Source organism: Seriola lalandi, unplaced genomic scaffold (assembly GCF_002814215.2).
Source record: "Seriola lalandi dorsalis isolate HSWRI2012SDOR001 ecotype SW California unplaced genomic scaffold, Sedor1 jcf7180002054386, whole genome shotgun sequence".
NCBI classification, from domain to species: Eukaryota; Metazoa; Chordata; class Actinopteri; order Carangiformes; family Carangidae; genus Seriola; species Seriola lalandi.
This window is the reverse complement of record NW_019524939.1, coordinates 82370-92052: the sequence shown is the minus strand read 5'-3', so window position 1 is coordinate 92052 and position 9683 is coordinate 82370. Positions and strand designations below refer to the sequence as shown.

The following is a 9683-nucleotide window of genomic DNA, read 5'->3' as shown; positions in this document are numbered from 1 at the left end:
GAAACAAAGAGGACCACAGACATCTGGGTTTCAGAGACTCAGACTGAGAAAGCCTACCCTCTGAATTGTCCCTCAAACGCCTCACAGGCTGCTGCCCTGCTGCTGTGCTGCCTTTGCTGTCCTCAGGAAAAACAATGTCTCGGGATTAAATGATAAATGAGCTCTCAGGCGTGTGACGCGGCCTTCTTCAGAGACTGCGGCTCAGCTGAAGTTAGCACATGATGCTAACATCCATCATGTGACCTACAGGAAGTGATATCTGTGATATCTAGAGTTCTGTGCTTTGTTCCATGTAGAAGGCCATGAGATACAGTCAAAAGCTCCTGAAAAACACCTCAGGACCGCAGGTGTAATGTTCCTTAAACAGATCAATAAAAAAACTGAAAGTTCCTACCTGGAGAAGTTTGTCTCAGCACATTAAGGAGGGTCAGGTGAGTTTAAACAATCCAATCAAATCACTAACAAGGAAACAGGTGTGTTAACGAGCTGGACTTGACTGCAGGACACACACACACACACACTCCTCTGTCTCTGATTGGACAATCAGACAAGGTGAGACAGGTCACCCACACACAGAGGTGGAGTGTGTCAATGTTTAGCAATCAATATCAGGCTGATCAATAGGTCGTCTATCGATCAACAGTAATGGAGATCATCAGTCTGAGAGAACGAGCTGCAGAGAGAGAGAGACAGAGAGAGAGACAGACAGAGAGAGAGACAAAAACAGAGACAGACAGAGAGAGAGACAGACAGAGAGAGAGACAAAAACAGACAGACAGAGAGAGAGACATAGAGAGAGACACAAACACAGAGACAGACAGAGAGAGAGACAAAAACAGAGACAGACAGAGAGAGAGAGAGACACAGAGAGAGAGACAAAAACAGAGACAGAGAGAGAGACACAGAGAGAGACAAAGTTTCTAATAAAAACACCACATAAAAGCAGGGACTGATCAGTAAAACCAACAGGTAAAATATTAAAATTTTTAACATTAAAATGATGCTTACAACAATAAATCTGATCAAGTCTGGATGAGGAGACTCTACACAAAAACAATCCTAATTTTAAAAGTCGGTAAAATGACATAAATGATGTGAATTAACAGCCAAACTTGTACTTTAAGCATTATGCCAATAATAATGAATGACATTTATTTCCCATTTCTGTAAAGACAATTTACTATATTATTTATACAGTATTTTTCTGCTTTCTTAAATTACATACAAATCTATGTAAAATGACAGTAATTATCTTTAATTAAAAATGTAGCTTCTCATTATAAAGGTTAATGTTCATACGAACAATTTAAAGATCTTCTCTGTAATTTCAGGGTAAATCTTATTAGTTTTATATTTATGTGACTTCTACATTCAAACTTTGTAATTCTGGATGAAATGTAGCAAACTTTTTTTCATCACATCAAATATTCAAACTTCAAACAAAAAGAGTTTGAAGTACTGGAATGTATCCCAGCATGCACTGGGAGGAAAACAGTCAACCTGTCAGACTATTGCACTGTCCTCACTGAGCTATGAAGTATTATTTTACATCTCTACTATAATTTATACTTGTTACTAAATAAGATTTATTCACCTCTTTATGATGCAAACTTGTCTTGTGTCAGTGAAGTTCACCTGCACCTTCATTCACACCTGGATTCTAGTTTTAATTTGTCAGTTACAGTTGATTGTACTCGTACTCGTACTCGTCGTCTCCCGCTCATCCGGATCCGGGTCGCGGGGGCAGCAGCCTCAGCAGAGAGGTCCAGACGGCCCTCTCCCCAGCCACTTCCACCAGCTCTTCCGGGAGAATCCCGAGGCGTTCCGAGAGATATAATCCCTCCAGCGTGTCCTTGGTCGGCCCCGATGATTGTAAATTGTTGAAATTGATGCAGTTTTAATATGAAATAGTATTTTTATGAAGCTTTGCTTTGTTGATGGTTTTTATGGAGGGTGTCTCACACTGAAGTTTGTCCTGAATCTGTAATTAATCAAAGACTTTCTATGTTGCTTTAATCAACAACAAACATGATAGAAATGTTTAAATGTGTCCGTCCTTCAACAGAGACAACACAGGATCTAGAGACAGATACTAGAGTTTGTGCTTTTCTAATTTCTCTTATGAACTTACCAATTTTAATAACAATGAAAACACTAATTCATCAAAGTGACTGTTAGATTCATCATGAGGCAGATGGTAAATATGAAGAAACACTCAGTACAATTTAATCACAGGTTTATTTATTAAACACCTTTTCAATGACAACAATGAAGTTGTGAATAAAATTAATGAACATGAGCTGTACTACACTGACACCTGCTTCACCATCTGAACTGTCAGTGTTCAGTTCACACTAAAGAGTGTGTGAGGTCACACATCCGTCTCTAAGGTCACAGCATCACATCTATGAAGAGTCTGGTTCTGCTCCAGGTTGCAGTTCTGGTGGGTCAGTTCCATCTGTTTCCTACTGAACACCGTTTGATGTTAAACTGGTCGATACTTTCACCTGTGAAGGTGGTGACTGAGCTGGAGCTGAACACATTCTGCTCTTCACATGTTGTTACTGTCATTAATCAACAACAGTAGAAAAAAAGTAAAAGGCAAGAAAGTGAATCTGTGAACACTGAGGACAGAGAATAATAAACAACTAGAAAACTCCTGGAGAACTTTTGAATGTTGCTGCTGCTTGGTGCCTGAACTTCACTCCTCTCGTTTCAATCTGCACAAAGGACATTACTTTCAGTTTCATTCATGTCGTAGAGACTCATCCTGACACTGTCCTCAGTCACTGCAGCTGTCCCTCAAAAAGCATTTTGAAGCTGTCACGACTGGCCAAATAACCTCACACTGATGGTTTCAAACACAAATGTGTGCCCACAACCACAGCAAGACATGTACATGTATACACACACACACACACATATGTACATGCCTTAACAGAAGTTGATCTGCATTAAAGCTATACCACTACATCCCCATGTAGACGATCACTTCTAACATCAAACCTTTATGACCTAACCTTACTTCTGACCTTTTTGAGACTCTTATTTTGAAAGTGTCTGTGCTTCTGTGTTTGGCAGTATAAATTGCAGAAGGTTTTGTACAACAGAGCCAATAATTCCCTCTTACCATGTTGAGACTTTTATTTTGAAGGTAATCCAAATTGTGGAGGTGGTGTGTTTCTGTCAATATACACATACATACATATATATATATATATATATATATATATATATATATATATATGGTATAGCTTTTATATATAAAACCTAACCCTCCAAAGAGGGCTGGGTTTGGTTGTTTTGAAGATGTCTCCCCATTCATTCTCTATGGGAATTTTTTTTCCTTTTATCAGCATTTACGTCGCCATGGTTACTCAAATCGATAAAAAGTCACAGCACACCATTCCTGATCGAGCCACACGTAACGATATATTGTTTTCTCAAGCGTTGCCCATCCATCCACTGCACCACAGCACATGATGTGAGCTGCAAGAATAAAAGAAAGCACACATTACACATGAATCCTCACATACAGTAACAGCATTGTGTCCAGTGGAAACTATTTACAACATTTTTACCAGGGAAACAGTCAGTGTCCAGTCTTTGCACTGCGCCATCCTGAATGCAATTTAAGAATATCATTAAAAGAAAAGAAAAAAGAACTGTGCAGTAAAACAATGATTCAGTTACCGTCTTTGTCATCTTTGAATATATAAACTTCTTGGGCCGTAGCCTCTGTCCTCGACCTCCTCAGCAGCAAACAGCAGAGACTCGGTCCGAGAGCAGCTGCTGAACATAGTGGAGCATTAAGAAGCTAAAGACACAGATTTACCTCAGGAGCTGGTGGAGACCAAACACAGAGCTATTTAATTTAAGGTAAACACAAGAAACTTGTGCTACAGAAAATGGACCAGACTCAGTGAATAGCTCCCTAAGCTTAATATGTCCTATGATAACTATTAATTATAAAGACTAATGAGCAGTGATAACTAACATGTCTTTAGGGTCATCAGGTGGGAACCTCCTTTCACCAGTGTTTCGTCTAGTTGGTCCCACGACACCTCCAGGAGGCTAGACAGTGATCACTGGCGTCCCAGAGTCACTCCCCTAATGCCAGCCATCATTGCTCCTCACACCACCACTATTTTCTTTATCTTGCCTATGCTACCACAAACAACACCATCATCAACTCTGACAAAACACACTAGCAGATTCAGCAAACAAACTCCCCTAAACAGTTGGAGAAAGTGGCGGCCATTTTGAATGAGGGAGGTAGAGTCAAGGAGAGATGCCTTTTGAGCTAAACTCTCCCCCGCCGGGTTAGGCTGTGCTCTACCCCCCCCTATTCCCCCACTCTCCAAGACAATGAGGGAGGTAGAGTCAAGGAGAGATGCCTTTTTGAGCTAAACTCTCCCCCGCCGGATTAGGCTGTCCCCCCCCCCCAAAACCAATTCAATCCAAGCAAACAATACAGGCTACCTCACCTGGACTAACCGTATGGTCTCAAAGAGGCTCACACAGGCCACACCCCCCACTTAAAAACACTTCCTCTTCCTGGATTTCTTCCTTGCTTCTCCTAAGAGTCTGTCTATCCTAAGTGCTCCACCTGCTGGGCCCCCAGCTACCATTACTCCTTCTCATCCAAATCCACTGACTGGATCTTGCTGCCTCATCTGACATGTCCTTTACTATTTTCCTCACACTCTGTCCACTTGCTCCTAACTCCCTCACCAAAGAGACAACAGACCTTGCTACAAATCCTCTACATCCTACTTCCACTGGACAAATCCTAACTTTCCATCCTCGCTGCTCTGCTTCTGCCCCTAACTCTGCATACCTGAGCTTTTTCCTTTCATATGCTTCTTCAACTGGAGCCTCCCACGGAACCGTCAGCTCTATGAAATATACTTTCATTCTACTCCTAGACCACAAGACTATGTCAGGCCTTAGCTTTGTACTGGCTATTTCCTGGAGAACAACAAGCTTTTCCTCCTAAATCTACCTGCATTTCCCAATCACAAGCACCCTCTCTAAGCTGCCTTGCCTCCTTGCTGTCTTACTAACTTTCTCTCCCTCTTGAACAAACTTGATTGCAACCCTCTTTATTTTAGACCCTCCTAAATTTGCCTGCCTCCGTAACTCTTCAATTCCTGCAGCTAAGCTTTTTAAAACCTGGTTATGTCGCCACGTATACCTGCCTTGCGACAGATTAACCTTACACCCTGACAGAATGTGCTTTAGAGTTGCAGTACCTGAACACAATGAACATAGTGGGTCTCCATTTACCCAGAGTTTTAGGTTCTGGGGAGTTGGCAGTACATCATAAATTGCCCCTATCAAAAATCTAATGCTACTTTCCTCCATACTCCACAGCTCTTTCCAGCTAAGCTTTTTCTTGTCTACACCTTCCCAATTCACCCACTGTCCCTGCTTAGCCTGGGCCACTGCCTTAGCACCCCTTAATATTTCCTCCTGTCTACGAACCTGCTCCACGACTAGTTTTCTCTTCTCTTTGGGACCTGCTCTACTCCACACCGGTTTGCCTGGGCCAAGCCCCAAGCCTCCCCGGCCTATTTGGACATTACCCACAATCTCTGTATGCCTGAGCGTTGCTTCCGCCTCCTGCCATTCTTGGATTCCACTTTCTCCCCTTGATTGGGTTTGGAACCACCTTACTAACTACCGCATCTTTACTCCCAGATAACAGGAGCTCTGTCCTAACCTTGGTACATGTAAACTCCTCCACTAGACTAGTTACTGGGAGCTGAAGTATGCCTTTCCCATACAGTGCCACCATGCTTAAACACATAGGAACACCTAGCCACTTCCTAATGTAAAAGCTGACCTTCCGAAACTGCACTACCTGTTCTCCGTCATTCAAGTCTGCCTTGTACCACCTACCTAGACTCTTTACTGATTTTTCCCTAATTATTGGAATTTCCTCTTCATCTATTACAAACTTCCTATCACTTAACTTCCCTCTACTTATTGATATACTTCTAGACTTACTAGGCTTGATTTTCATACCAGCCCACTTTAAGTTTTTATTAAGTCTCTCAAGTACTCTTTTCATACACGGCACCGTTGTAGTTATCAACGTCATGTCATCCATGTAGGCCCTAATTGGTGTAAGGCGCATCCCATCCTGCCGCCTCTCTCCACCTACAACCCACTTAGAAGCTCTAATGATTACCTCCATCGCCATTGTGAATGCCAATGGAGAAATCGTGCACCCTGCCATAATGCCTATTTCTAACCTCTGCCATCCTGTTGTGAAGCCTGCTGTGCTTAGGCACAGCCTAATATCTTGGAAATATGATTTTACTAAATTAACCACTACTCCCGGCACTCTAAAATAATCAAATGCCTCCCAAATAAGGCTATGTGGCACTGAACCAAACGCATTTGCTAAATCCAAAAATATGACATTCAAGTCTCTTTTCTCTGTCTTGGCTGCCTGAATCTGATGCCAAATAATGCTAGTGTGCTCTAAACACCCTGCGAAACCTGGTATTCCTGCCTTCTGTACTGCAGTATCAATTAAGCTATTCCTTTCTAAATAACTAGTTAATCTCCGTGCGACTACGCTGAAGAAGATCTTCCCCTCTACATTTAGGAGAGAGATCATTCGAAACTGACTCAGGTCTGAGGATTCCTTCTCCTTTGGGATAAAAACACCTCCTGCCCTACGCCATGCTCTGGGAATAACCTGTTTCTCCCAAACTATTCTTAATTGCCTCCACAAAAACTTTAGGATATCAGGTGCGCTTTTATAAACCCGGTAGGGGACTCCATTTGGCCCTGGGGCCGAAGAAGCCTTTGCACGCCTGACTACCTCCTCAACCTCCTTCCACCTGGGTGGTCTAACATCCATCTCATGATCTATCTTTCCTACTGGCGGCATGTCAGGTGGAAGGCCTATTACTCTATTCTGCTCAAAATCTGAATACGTGTTTCTTAGATACTTTTCTACTTCTAACTTTGTTGCCTTAAGCTGCCCTCCCTTTTCCTGGTTAAACAATCCTTTAACAAACTTGAAAGGGTCCCTGTAAAACGCTGTCCTTACATACTCTTTATTCTTTCTCTTTTTCCTAAGATACTCAGCCCTTCTAAGTACTGCTAGTCTGCCTCTAAAATCTTCTTGCAACACATTAATTCCCCTCCTCTCTTCCTCTGTTGCCCTTTTCCACTGCTTTCTTAATTGTCTCCTTTCCTTAATTAATTTTTTCTCCATTTCCTTTTGCCGTCTAGACTTAACTAACTGTGCTCTTTCAACCCTCTTTCTGTCTTGCACCCCAAATCTTTCTGCAACATAGGAGTAAATTACATCCCCCATCTTCTCTAATCTATCGCTTGCATTTCCTCCTAGTCTGCTTAAAATTACTGACAAATCTCTATTGACTGACTCCCATTCTTTCTTGCGACTTGCCCTCGGCCATTTTACTCTAGTTTTCTGCTCCATATTTCTCTCTCTGACTGGCCTATTCACCTCAGTCTCAGCTGCATCCCCTCTTGTAGTCTCCTCTTCCCCCTCTGTAGCTGTGTTATTGATATCCTTCGAACTGTGGTTTTCTACCTGTCGCTGGACTTCATCCGACTTATTCAAAGAGAGGGAAAACTGGACTGACATCATCATGAGACATCAGCTGACACAAACACCACTCCAACTGCAACAAATCAAATATAATAATTATAAATAATGTCAATTAAAAGTTGTAAATGAAGATAGAAAACATTGTCCTGTCTTCTCTTCATCTCTTCCCTCCACTCCTCCACAGTCTTTCCACCAACAGTCACAGTGTGACACACCTGCAATGTGAGTGAGGTCATTGTCAATCCTTCTGGGTTGGACACACTTGTTGCAGATGTATGGCGTTGGCAGCCGGAGGGTTTTTCCTCCAGGCAGCAGCCCCCGCTCTGCCACAGCAGCTTCAGGTCACCTTCTTCTTCCTGTAGGCTCTGGTCCTGGGTACAGGTAGTCCAGGCAGAGGAGGTGGAGGAACAGAGGAGGGGAGTGGTGCTGGAGCGAGGGGAGGACCAACAGCACTGGATGAGGGGCCATGCTGTTCATCGTCTGGAGGAGGAGGAGGAGGAGGAGGAGGTGGAGGAGGAGGAGGAGGCAGACCCCTGCTGGAGGGCCCAGGCTGCTCCTCCAGGACATTGAAGTTAAGGGTCTGTCCCTGTCCCACCTGGACCAAGGACAGACCCTTTGCTGAAGGGAGAGTCTGGCCAGCACCTGGAACACACAGACAAACACAGACTTTTTTAGGATTTTCAGCTTTCATTAAAAGATAAATCACAGAACAGATAACAACACACCAACAGCTTTATGACAAACTCTTACCACTGAGTCCTCAATTCAATTCAAAAAGCTGGATGTTGGTCTGAGCCATCAACCTGGGGCCGACCAGCACTGCCTCTCTGATGCCACATAATCCTTGAGAATGAATGATCACCGAGTCCTCACGGTCCCTCTGGACCACATGGCCACCGGGTGAAGACGCAGAGCTGGTTGCAAACAGCCTCCACCAGGCGGCTAACACTGGCCCAGTTTGCAGGGCCCGAGTTCAGTCCAAGAAGACAGCTGAGAGATAATCAGAGAGCAGTGTGTGTTAATAAAGATCTGATATTCATTAGAGGAAACAGTGATATCTGAAGTGAATCTCACCTCTGGAGACTCTCCTTCCCAGGACAGGAGGTGTTCTTCCCCGTCGCTGCCTTGAACTGTCACCTGGGCTGCCTCTCCTGGTCTCTGGGAGGGAAGACAAATGTTAATGTTAATATTTGTGTGTGAATTTAGTACACACACAGCAGTGGTGTGAAAGCAGCTGTAAGAACATAAACTCTGCCTGAATTACACCTCATCCTAGAGAAACTCCATGGTGGGAAGCACCTGTTAGGAAAGAATACTAGAGATGGCTGTTGGACAGATCAATCAGTTAGACATACAGTGCATTTAGAAAGTTCTCACTTTTTTTACATTGTATTATTTTGCATAATCTTATAAATCATTAAATTTCATTCATCAATGAACAATGCCAGCAAGCTAGCTGCTAATGTAGCGCTAATGAAAATGCAGCCATTATCATCAATCATTTATTACAATATATCATTGTTAGCATGATAATTGTTATCGATACTTATTATGATTATTATTTTTCCAATTATAATTATTATTTTAACTATTATTGTCATAATTATTATTATATACAATCAAACAAAATGTCACTTTATATACACTTTGTCATTTGTCTATCGTGCTTCATGGTTAAAATGTCTTCTACGTCACCTTCTGTTTGTCCGTTTGTCACCAATAAAGATGCTAGCTATCCCCCCACTTGTTATTTTGCATTCTTATGAAATTGTTAAATTCATTCATCAATGAACAATGGCACCAAGCTGGCTGCTAATGAAATAAGCTACCCCCCGTGTCGCCCTCATTTTGAAATCTTATCATGAAATTGTTAAATTCAATCAATGAAAAATGCCAGCAAGCCAGCTGCTAATGCTAGAGCTAATACTAGAGCTAATGAAAATGGGGGACAGGTCTATATACTGTACGCACACACATACATATTGTTAGCATTATAATTGTAATCAATGTCATTGTTATAGAAAAGAAGCTAATCCTGATGATCAGTGCTAATGCTAGCAAGCAGTGCTAATGCTAGCAAGCTACC

General features: G+C 42.5%; 1 long non-coding RNA gene across 1 annotated transcript in view; it reads right to left on the bottom strand.

Moving 5' to 3' along the window:
• Nucleotides 1–1987: 1987 nt before the first annotated feature.
• Nucleotides 1988–9683, bottom strand: part of LOC147818953 (uncharacterized) — a 13200-nt gene continuing 5504 nt past the window's right edge. Inside the window, exons 6-10 of the long non-coding RNA XR_015437446.1 lie at nt 8672–8755; nt 8348–8587; nt 7493–8239; nt 3694–3792; nt 1988–3489 (exon numbers count right to left, since the gene is read on the bottom strand). This is a non-coding gene — a long non-coding RNA (uncharacterized LOC147818953). The remainder of the gene's footprint in view (nt 3490–3693; nt 3793–7492; nt 8240–8347; nt 8588–8671; nt 8756–9683) is intronic.